The sequence below is a fragment of the Protopterus annectens genome, chromosome 2.part0 (assembly GCF_019279795.1).
Source record: "Protopterus annectens isolate FY-2018-M chromosome 2.part0, PAN1.0, whole genome shotgun sequence".
In the NCBI taxonomy this organism is placed as follows: Eukaryota; Metazoa; Chordata; order Ceratodontiformes; family Protopteridae; genus Protopterus; species Protopterus annectens.
Window position 1 is genome coordinate 1156710685 of NC_056728.1, and position 11838 is coordinate 1156722522.

At 43.8% G+C, this 11838-nt stretch overlaps 1 long non-coding RNA gene across 1 annotated transcript in view; it reads right to left on the reverse strand.

Annotated features, from left to right (window-relative positions):
- Positions 1-7717, reverse strand: part of LOC122793387 — a 100190-nt gene extending 92473 nt beyond the window's left edge. Inside the window, exon 1 of the long non-coding RNA XR_006363474.1 lies at positions 7620-7717. This is a non-coding gene — a long non-coding RNA (uncharacterized LOC122793387). The remainder of the gene's footprint in view (positions 1-7619) is intronic.
- Between the last annotated feature and the right edge of the window lie 4121 nt (positions 7718-11838).

Here is an 11838-nt window from a genome sequence, read left to right on the forward strand (position 1 = left end):
CGGGTGTTGCGCAGGACCTACTGCTACACCAGGCATGTGGGTTACAAAGATTCAACTATGCCCCCCCAAACGATATTTTACTTGACTGGTTCACCCGGAGTTTCGCGAAGGAGTGGGCGTGGCACGTCTGATTGACGGCCAAACGTGCATATGAATGAGGCATGATTGACATGCCAAAACAAACCCACTTATGGCCGAAATGTAACACAAGCACGATAATTTATAATAAATTCATATAAAGCCCCAAATGTCCATGTAAACACAAACACGAGTTACTTTGCAATACAAGCTATACTCATTATATACAATATAGTCTGATTACTATATTTATATACACTACAAAGGCAGACAGATGATTCAGACTAATGTACTGTATTAAAGAAGTGCGGATTTCAACAGGCTGATGCAACCATTTCAGACAGGGGCAAAGGGAAACAGTTCGCTAGGAAAGTAAACAATTAAGTCATGGCAAAGAAACTGACAATAACTTCAGATAACTAACAGAACACAGCAGGAACAGTTACCGAAATGTTCTCCAAGTATGTAAGCGAATGAAGAAACTCAAAAATTCTGCTTCATAGATTGATATAGGAGGGTAGGGAACACAGAAAAGATACTGATAATACACAAATTCTTAATGAAAGTTTCTTTATCCATTTGTTGTTGTTTTGGCTTTTCCCTGTTAGGGGTCGCCACAACGGAACTCTGGTCCGCCAATGATTGGCAGTAGATTTTTTATGGTGCCGAGTTTCCAGCCTGACGTCCAATCTTCAGCGAAGGCACGCCCATTCACGCACGTCTTTCAGAGGCCACTTGACCGTGGGTTGAAATGCTCAGAACAAATCACAATTCGTCAGTCTTAGAACATCAAACTTGAACTTGCCCTTTTCCTTGAGATATTGTGACTACATAATAAAAACAATTACGTTTGACAAATGTGTGGAGAGAAAAGTGTCTTTCCCTTAATGGAAGTATAAGGATTGTATCCACAAGTAAAACAAGTGTGAGTTGATTATATCGAAGCCTATATTAATTCAGTAAAAGATGTTGATATTACAGCGATTTAAGGCTGTTATTCATCGTGCCCTGCCAGTCCGGCTGAATATTCATTCAGTAACCGCGACGTCAAGCAATGCGGGCGGGGTTTGAGCGGTACTTGCTACTGCGCATCTGGTGAGCAGACAAGTAAAATATACCCCCCCCCTTTTTTTTTTGAGTAGAAAAAAAAATTTTTATAGTTGCGCCCTGACTCCGTCTGTTTCCCTCAACTGCATGTAGAAAACAATCTCTGCGTGTTTATTATTGTAAACCAGACCTAAAATGTTAATAGACCACATTGGTTTTACAATAATAAAACACACAGAGAACCAAAGTACAGTTCATAGGTTCATACTAGGCTATCTGCCCTACGGCATTTGCAAGCCTAGCCAGAGTGTGTTTGGCTTTCGCCACCCCTTGGAATGACTTTACTGTGCCCTTTTTAAGGTTAGTTTACTGTGCCTCTGTCTAGCAGTGACACAGAAGTGACCCCCGGGGTGAACCTATGATCTCCCATCCACTCGTCAAGATTCCTCTTGAAGAGAGTCAGTGAGGGGTTCTGCCTAACATGGACTGGGATTTTATTCCAGAGTGAAGGGAGCCTCTGGGTTATGAATCTGTCCCTCCAGCATGTCCTATTTATTTCTGTGCTTGGGTTCAATTCTCTCGATCGCGTAACTCTAAGTGATTTGGATTTTCTGAGGTGGAGCATGTCCATTAATTCCGGGTTGGACATGGCTTTGTACGTCAGGCATAGATCGCCTCTGAGTAGGCGGTATGCAACTGAGTAGAGCTGGAGTTTCTTTAGCCTAGCAGCATATGGCATTTGTTTGAGTCCCTTGATCCTCTTTATGAGGTACTTTTGGGGTCTTTCTAGTTGCTGCAGGTGTCGGGTAAGGTACATCCCAAATGGGGCATTGTACTCAATTATGGGCCTGATGAGGGAAGAGTACAGGGGCACAATGACCTCCCTTGATCTAGATGTGAATCCTTTCATGATAAGATGGGCTATATAGAAGGTCTTTCTAACCACTTTGGTAACGTGATTGTCAAAGGAGAGATTACTATCAACTTGGGTCCCTAATTTCTTCTTCCGTACTTAATGGATTATCACCTATGTGGTAATTTGTGGGCACTTTGTTTTTCCCAAAGGGTATGACTATACACTTTTTGGCGTTTAGTTTAAGGCCATGGCTCTGGCACCAGTTATCCGTTTCTATGAGTCCCTTTTGGAGGATGCTTGTGTCAGCTGGAGAGTCAATTATGGCGCCCAGTTTGCAGTCATCTGCGAACTTGGTCAGCCACACTCCTCCCGTGTTAGCCTGTACCTCAGAAAAATATATACCAAATAAGAAAGGTCCCAGGACTGAGCCCTGTGGGACGCCACTTGTGACTAGTCTGACATGGCTCCAGCAATTCTGACCATGTGGGTTCTGTCCTTGAGCCAGTTTGCAACCCATCTTATGACATAGGAGTTTATATTTAAGCTGGAGAGCTTGTCTATGATGCCCGAGTGGGGTATTGTGTCAAAGGCTTTTGCGAGGTCCAGGTAGGCTGTGTGAACTAACTTACCCTCATCAATGGCCTTGGTGACTATTTCAAAGAAGTCGACCAGGTTCAAGAGGCAGGATCTGCCCTTAAAGCCGAATTAGGTAGGATCCAGTGTCTGTAGGTCCCCAATGTCTTTGTTTACGAGTTCCACAATGATCCTTTCCATAGCTTTGCAGACCAGGCTAGTCAGGCTTATGGGGCGGTAGTTTCCAGGGTCCATAGAAGCACCTCCTTTGTGGAGTGGGACCACTGTTGCTGTATGCCATTCTTTGGGTACATATCCTGTAGTAAGGCCGAGATTGAACAGCAGCCTTATGTGTGGGTTCAGCTCTTCTTGGAGTTCATATAGCACGCAGCCCGGAACACCGTCTGGTCCCATTGATGCTGTGTTTTTTGCTTTGGAGAGGGCGGCTCTCACCTGGGCATCTGAGATGTCAGGGAGGCAACACTCAGCTGGGATAGATATTTGTCCTTTTGGAGGGGAGGGGGGAGAAGTTTACACTGAACCTGTCTGCCAGGATGTTGGCAATGTCTGTGGGTTCAGTGTATTTTTTGTCATTATGGACTAACTGAGCATATCTGGGAGTTGCCACCCAGGTTTCTAACATAACTAAAGAAGGCCTTAGGATTATCTTTAGTGTCTTGTGCAATTTTTCTCTCAAAGCTGGCCTTGGATGATTTTATGAGGGAACGTAGTTTTTTGCTAGTACTGATCAGAGATGCCTTCCCTTTTAGGGATTTTGCTCTTATCATGTAGTAGCTTCCTCCTTCTGTTGTATAGCTTATTTATGGCTGGGGTCCACCAGACAGGACGCCTGCCTTTGGGGAAATGGGTCTTGGTTTTATTTGGGATTGCATGATCCATGTATTCCTGAAGGTGTCCATAGAATGCATTTATAAAGGATTCAGCAGATTGGGCTGTAGTTTCCACTGGCCCGGGGGCCTTGAAGGATTCCACTTCGGATTTAAGAAGTGTGAAGTCAGCTTTTGAGAAGTTCTTCACTGTGGTCTTCTGTGCTGGGGGTGGGGGCGGGATGTGAATTTCCAGTGAGATTAATTTATGGTCTGACCTTACCAAAGAGGGGTATACTTCTGGTATGGAACATTGTGTCCCATGTTTGTGATGATCAGGTCTAGTATGTTTCCCCCTCTTGTGGGAGTGGTGACTAGTTGTTCCATAGCATTTCAGTTTATGAATTCTAGGAACCTTTGGGCTAGGGTGTTGGGGCTTGAGTAATGCTCCCAGTCTGTGTGTGGATAGTTGAAGTCCCCCAATATGATGGTGTTTGGAGAGACCTTCATATTCTCCAGTGTCTTCAGGAAGGCCGAGTGGGGTTCCTGAGTTTGAGAGGGTGGTCTGTAGCATGCTACAAACTGGAAGGAAGTTTTGCCCACTGTTAGTTGCACATGGATGGTCTCCGATGCTTCGTGCAATGCCACTAACCTGGAGGTGTGGGTATTCTTGATGAATATGGATACTCCCCCTCCTTTTGTGGTTCAGTCCAAGTTTTGGGGCCGAAAAGCATGATATGAGGTATAACCTGGTAATGCTGGGGTGCTCTCGGGAGCCTTAAACCAGGTTTCTGTTACTGCACAGACATCGATGTTCTCCATACTGAGGAGGACTTCGAGGGCATGCATCTTGAGGTTGAGACTTCTGGTGATGAGCAGCATTACCCTTAGCTTCTTTCTACTTGTGTTGTCTAAGGAGGTGGGTTTGTCCTTTGAGCCTTGCCTAAAAAAGGCACTATGGGGGTTGGCAAGAGCCTTTGCCAATATCCAAAAGCCCAGGGGTGACAGGTGCAATCCGTCCCTTGCGAAGCAGCATGGCTTGTCGAGCATGTCATCCCAAGCAGACAGACACTGGATCGCCTTTGAATGACACCAATACATAAGCCAATTGCTGAAATTGATCATTTTGTCTTTATACTGTGGCATCATTCTTGGCGAGGGTAAGATGCTGCTCAAGGTCAGTGTCAAACTAGCCTGGGCTGCATAATCAGAGAGCTCCTCTATGTCTCTTTTCATGTAGTCCAGGGAGGTACGTCTCAGGTCATTCACACCAGCATGGATAATGACCGAGTCATATTTGTACCTGCTTTGGAGTGACCTGAGGGCTTGTGTTATGCGGCGGATTCTAGCGCCCGACAGGCAGCTCACTGTGACCTTTTCCTTGTTCAGCCTGGTGAGCAGGACGTCAGTGTGTCTGACTATAGAGTCACCTATTACAAGTGTATCAGGTATGTTGTTAGGCCTTAAGGGCTGTGACTGTTTGGTACACTGACTTTGTGAACTATGTGTTGCATGTGATTTGTTTGGGGTAGTGATTGCTTGGATGTCTGCTTTGGAGGTCTCTGCTGCTTTGGCAGATTTTTATTTAGAGCCTCCGAGTATGTTTTTGTGTGTTTATGTGTTTGGTTTGAAATTGTGGTAGGTCTATGTGAGACTGGATTTATGGTGTGTGTGGTTACCTTCTCCTCCTGACTGGTTACGCCAGTACTGGGTCGAGAGAGCTCAGCCTCCAGTTTGGCTATATGGTTGCATCTCTCACATATATCTGTACTTGTTGGGAGGAGGATAGCGTTGTCTGTGTACATGAGGCAGTTGTAACATTGCCTCAAGATTCACCAGCTGGACTGGAGAGGAAGCCAGAAAACATTATAAGCGTATTCAAATCCACCAAAACAAGAGGTAATTGCACAAAAAATTAGATTATAAAGAAAACATTGTATGCATAACATAAAAACGCAGATGCGATTGCTGTGAAATCATTTTTTGGTACTTTTCCATTATGGGGCAACACTTTAAATGTGGTTGCTAAGCTCCAAATCCAGTCACTTATGTATTTTTTTCTTAATATAACCAGATGTGTGTAAAAAATTATTTTACTTAATAATATTTTATAAAGAAGATGGTATTTATAAATTTTACACACACCCGGTTAAAAGACATGATAAAGCATTTAAAGTGTTTCCCTACTGCGTGCCGCATATAGTAACACTTGTATTTTAGATCAGACTGTGTTTTAAGTAAGACGCTGAATCATTTGTGTCTTTCTTAGACACGTCAGCTAAAGATTAAATTTCTATCAAAAGAAACACATATAATGTAGAAAAAGGACATTTGTTAAAGTAGTACGTGAATATATCATTCGTGTGTGAATTTAAAAGTGGAAAGCGTGGACTTACTTTAATAGAAAAGTACTTTAATATTGTACATCAGTGTGAAATGATTAAGAATTCAGCGTGAAATGATTAAGAATTAGTTGAAGCAGCGATCTGGAATCACAGTAATAAGTTTAAACACTGTGTCAGTGAGCTTGTAGAAAAAAAGAAGTTCCCTTTTAGTTTGATTTTGAACGAGTGGTATAAAGTGATAGACTTAAATTTCTGACAAAGAAGTGCTTGATAACCTGCTGTAACGTTTAAACCCAGTCACTGTGCTCTGAATCCAGTGTCTTGTCCTTCCACTCTTAATCTAACCAGGTGTGTATAAAATATTTTACTGGATAATACTTAAAAAAAGACATGTCAATTCTACATTTTACACAACATCGAAAAGACATGACAAGACACTAGATCCAGAGCTCAGCAACCGCGTTTAAAGTTTGCGTCTTTCGGCTTTTCCAGGTTAGGGGTCGCCACAGCGGAACTCCGGTCCTCTAATGATTGGCAGTAGATTTTTACGTGCTGGCTTGCCAGGCCTAACGCCCAACCTTCAATGAAGGTACGCCCATTCACGCATGTTGCCACTCTGAGAATAAAACGGGCAACGTCTAACTGTGAGGCGACGACGCTACCGCAGCACCACCACCACAGTAAATAGCAACCGTGTTTAAAGTGTTGCCACGATAATGGAAAATAACCCATTTTTTTAAATTCGCAAATCGGTGCAAAACTACATAGGCAAGCACTGTTTGTAGTTACATTTACAAACAGAAAACACTGTACACATCTCATTTTTCAATTGAGCCTTCTAAAGACGGTGTGGATTTTTGGCAAATCACTCATGATTGCACTTACCGAAGAATACCACACATTCGACGTTAAGATAGACAGCCCAGTAATGGCTTTTAGGTTTATGACACCAATATTCCCCATTTTTTTTAGCCCCCTGCACGTAAGCATGTCATTGCCGTTGTTAATCCCCACCCTCTAGCAAGTCAATCACTGAGAGCACGCCCATTCCTGCGCGAACTCCGTGGTGGGTTAATACACTTCAATTACAACCGGTAATTTACGTGCCATTTTACTTTTTAGAGAGTTTAACGCGTAAATATCTGTGAATGTTAATCACAATAAAGGAGCGGGACTTGTTAATGCGTACCCTGACTAGTCTAGAGTACACATCTCTTCAATTTTTGCCAGTGCGGAGGCCTACAAAATATACACCGCAGAATACCTAGGAAATACATACACGTCTACGGATTCTACACGGTTCAGAGAAGTCAAACAAAGTATTCCAGTCAATAAATGGAACAGACAAAAAGGACGGTAAAATAGCACCGTTAAACAACTAGCCAGTGCGACTTTAAAGTACAATCGGATCAGTGACTCTCCAACAAAAAATACAAAAGCTCACTTCGCCGTTGCTCTGCGCGCAAGAGTAAAAATGAGCCGTACTTTTGAACACACTACACTCTTATTCAGAACCACAGAATACTACTACGTAGCTTGAACTATATCAAGGTATACCACAAACAGCGAAAAGTACTACAAAAAAAAATTACATTACAGTGCCAGTCTATTCCAGCACAAATACATTCAACCAAGCTTACTTTAATAAAGTGACACACACTGTCGGTAACTCTGTAGCAGTTTAACACATCTCTTAAAATATATCCCGAATTTTTGTAGGCCCTAAAGAAAACTGAGGCATAAAAAACTGAGCCATCGCTGGCAGTCCAAGTAACTCATTGTACTATTAACGTGCACACGAAAAAATACAGAAACGGTCAAAATAGCTAAGTTACATTTTCAAAAGAATTACAAGTTGAAAAAAACATTTACACGTCCTAGCTTTGTACATACTTGTAACAAAGTTGAAGGAGACCTTTGCCACGAGGTCTGATCTTCAAAACGACAGTCCAAACTGAAAATTCAGACAATTAAGCCGGAGACCACAGCCCCACCTTCCGTATAAACGTCACAGTTAAACACACTGCCTCCAGTCTCTCTCTGCTTTAGTGCTGAACTTTGTAGTGTGTGTCTGGTTCCATCAGGTTCAATTTACAAAGTCAACAGCACAATCATATATCAGCGTGCTCCATGCGAACTTAGTCATCTGTTCAGCTCTAAAAGCTGGGACTTACTGTAAGTCAGCTAATTTCCTCTTTTTTCCATTCTGAATCATAGATAAGTACTAGGCTATCTACCCATGGGCATTTATAAGCCTAGCCACAGAGTGATGGCTTTCGCCTCCCCATTAGAGTAGTAACCTAGGCCTCTGTCAAAAGGGCTCCTGAAGTCATCCCAGGGTAGAACTTACGATTACCCATCCACTCATCAAGATTTCTCTTGAAGAGGGTCAGATAGGAGCTCTGTCGAATATGGATTGGGATTCTATTCCAGAGTGAGGGGGTCACTGGGACAGGAATATATCCCTCCAGCATGTCCTGTTTATTGTTGTGCATAGGTTCAAGTCGCTAGAACGAGTGGTTCTGAGGGATCTCGATTTTTTGAGGTGAAGCATGTCCATTAGTTCAGGGTTTAACATGGCCCTATAGGTCACCTCTGAGCAGACGGTAAGTGACTGAGAAGAGCTGGATCTTTTTTAGTCGTGCTTCATAGGGTAATTGTTTAAGGCCCTTAATCCTCTTAGTGAGGTACTTCTGTGGTCTTTCTAGTTGTTGCAGATGTCTAGTGAGGTACATCCCAAATGGGGCATTGTACTCTATTATGGGCCTAATAAGTGAGGAGTAAAGGGGCACAATCACCTCCTTGGATCTGGATGGTAAACCCTTTGTGATCAGGTGTGCCACACAGAAGGATTTCCTGACCGTTTTGGCTATGTGGTTATCAAAGGAGAGCATGCTATCTACTTGGGTACCCAGGTCCCTAATTACTTCTTCTGTACTTAGTGGATTCCCATGTATGTGGTAGTTTGCAGGTACTTTGTTTTTCCCAAATGGGATTACTATGCAGTTTTTGGCATTTAGCTTGAGGCCGTGACTTTGACACCAGATGTTTATCTCTGTGAGACCCTTTTGCAGGATGTCTGTGTCAGCTGGAGAGTCAATTATTGCACCCAATTTACAGTCATCTGCGAACTTGGTTAGCCACAGTCCCTCTGCCTGTACTTCGGAGAAATATATACCGAACAGGAGGGGTCCCAGGACTGAACCCTGTGGGACTCCGCTTGTGACTGGTTTAGAGTCAGACATGGCGCATGCCAGTCTTACCGTGTGGGTTCTGTCTGAGAGCCAATTAGCAACCCATCTCGTGACATGGGGGTTGATATTTAAGCTGGTGAGTTTGTCTATGATTCCTGAGTGTGGAATGGTGTCGAACGCCTTGGCGAGGTCCAGATATGCTGTGTGGTCCACCTTCCCTTCATCTATAGCCTTGGTGACTGTTTCGAAGAAGTCGACCAAGTTCAGGAGGCAAGATCTGCCTTTAACAAAGCCGAACTGGGTGGGATCCAGTGTCTGGAGGTTCCCAATGTCCCTGTTAATGAGCTCCATGATAATGCATTCCATGGCTTTGCAGACCAAGCTAGTCAAGCTTATAGGGCGATAGTTCCCAGGGTCAGTTGTGGCTCCACCTTTGTGGAGTGGTACGACTATTGCTGTACGCCATTCTTTGGGTACATAGCCTGTAGAGAGGCTGAGTTTGAATAGTGATTTGAGATGCGGGGTTAGTTCATTTTGAAGCTCGTGTAAGACACAACCTGGGATAGCATCTGGTCCCATTGATGCTGTGTTTTTGGCCTTTGCAAGGGCTGTCTTTACTCGTGGGTCTGAGATATCTGGAGCGCCGCATTCTTCTGGGATGTGTGCTAGCCCCTTTGGTGGAGAGGGGAGGTGAAGTTTGCACTGAACTTGTCAGCCAGGATGTTGGCAATGTCGGTTGGTTCTGTGTATTTATGGCCATTATGCACTAGCTCGGAGCATATCTGAGAGTTTGCCCCTAGACTCTTGACATAGTTAAAGAAGGCCTTGTGGTTATCCTTAGAGTCATTGGCTATTTTTCATTCGAAGTTGGCCTTGGATGATTTAATGAGGGAGTGCAGTTTTTTACTGATGTTAATCAGAGATGCCTTCTTATTTTGGGTTTTGTTCTATCTTGCAGTAGTTTCCTCCTTCTGTTGTAAAGTTTGTTTATGGCCAGGGTCCACCAGACTGGCATCCTCTTTTTTGAGGAGTTGGTCTTGGTTTTACTTGGGATGGTTCGGTCCATGCATTCTTGAAGATGTTCATAGAATGCACTTGTAAAGGATTCTGCTGATGGGTCATCATTTTCCATTTGATTGGGAGCTTTGAAACTTCCCACCTCGGTCTTGAGGAGTGTGAAGTTGGCTTTAAGAGAAGTTTTTTACCTTGATTTCTTTGACTGGGGGTGGGGGTCAGGATGTGGATGTCCAGTGTGATTAGTTTGTGATCTGATCTTATCAATGACGAGTTTACCTCAGGTGTGGAACATAGGTTCCCCATGTTGGTGATGACCAGGTCCAGTATGTTGTCACCTCTTGTGGGAGTGGTGACCAGCTGTTCAAGGGCGTTTGAATTTATAAACTCAAGGAAGCATTGGGCTAGGGCATTTGAGCTTGAGTAGTTTTCCCAGTCAATGTTTGGATAGTTGGAGTCACCCAGTAGCATGGTGTTGGGTAGAATCTTCATACTTTCGAATGTTCTCAGGAATGCTGCGTGAGGGTCCTGAGACAAGGTGGGAGATCTGTAGCAAGCTATAAATTGAACAGTCAATTTACCCGCTGTCAATTGCACTTGGATAGTCTCAGATTCAGCGTGCTGTGCTACTAACCTGGAGGTGTGGGTGTTCTTGATGAATATGGACACATCCCCTCCTTTTGTGTTCCGGTCCTGGTTTTGGGACCTAAAGGTATGGTAGGAGTTATAGCCTGGTAGTGTTGGGGTGCTCTCTGGAGCCTTGAACCAGGTTTCTGTCACTGCACATATGTCGATTTCTTCCATACTAAGGAGAGCCTTGAGTGCGTGCATTTTGAGGTTTAGACTTCTGGCGTTGAGCAGCATTACCCTCAGTTTTTGTTGATTGTTTTTGTTTATGGAGGCGGGTTTGTCTTTTGAGCCTTGCCTAAAAAAGGCAGTATTGGGGCGGCAAGAGTCTTGGCCAGTATTCGAAAGCCCAAGGGCGACAGGTGCAAGCCATCTCTGGCGAAGCAACGTGGCTTGTCAAGCATGTCGTCCCAGGCTGACAAGTACTGAATCCCCTTTGAATGACACCAGTAGTTTAACCAATTGTTGAAACTGATAATTTTTTCTTCGTATGCTGGCATCATTTTGGGTGAGGGCAGGATGCTACTCAGAGTCATACCAGCCTGGGCTACATGGTCAGAGAGCTCCTCCATGTCTCTTTTCATGTAGTCCAGGGAGGTACGTCTCAGGTAATTTACGCCAACATGTACAATGACAGAGTCATATTTGTACTTGTTGTGGAGTGACCTGAGTGCATGTGTTATGTGGCGGATTCTGGCACCTGACAGGCAGCTTACGGTAACCTTCTCCTTGTTCAGTCTAGTGAGCGGGACGTCTGTGTGCCTGATGATAGAATCACCGATTACTAGTGTGTTAGGTGTGTTATTTAGCCTTAGGGGCTGTTTTTGCTTGGCACACTGACGTTGTGACATATGTGTTACCTGGTTTCTGTTGTGGGGTGGGGGTTGCTTATGTGTATGCTTAGGAGGTCTCTGTTGATTAGGCAGGTTCTTATTTAGAGCCTCCGAGTATGCTTTTGCGTGTTTCTACACATTTCATGGCAATAGAAATTGCACGCGATCCATTCTACAAGCCCTCGTATGTTACCCTTTTTCTAGCCTTTCCATCTGTAAACCTTATCTACTAATTAGCCCTTAATGGGTGCATGTCCAGTAAACAAACAAAAATAAATGAATCTATTGCATGCATGCATTCCTATCAAATGTTCCAGATTTTGACTGAAATCTGGACTCAGTGGTGAGAGACTTGGGAACATATGTTGACCCCAACCTCACCTTTGACCACCATGTGTTCACAATGGTAAGAAAGACATTATACTGCTCATCTCATAAGTAAGG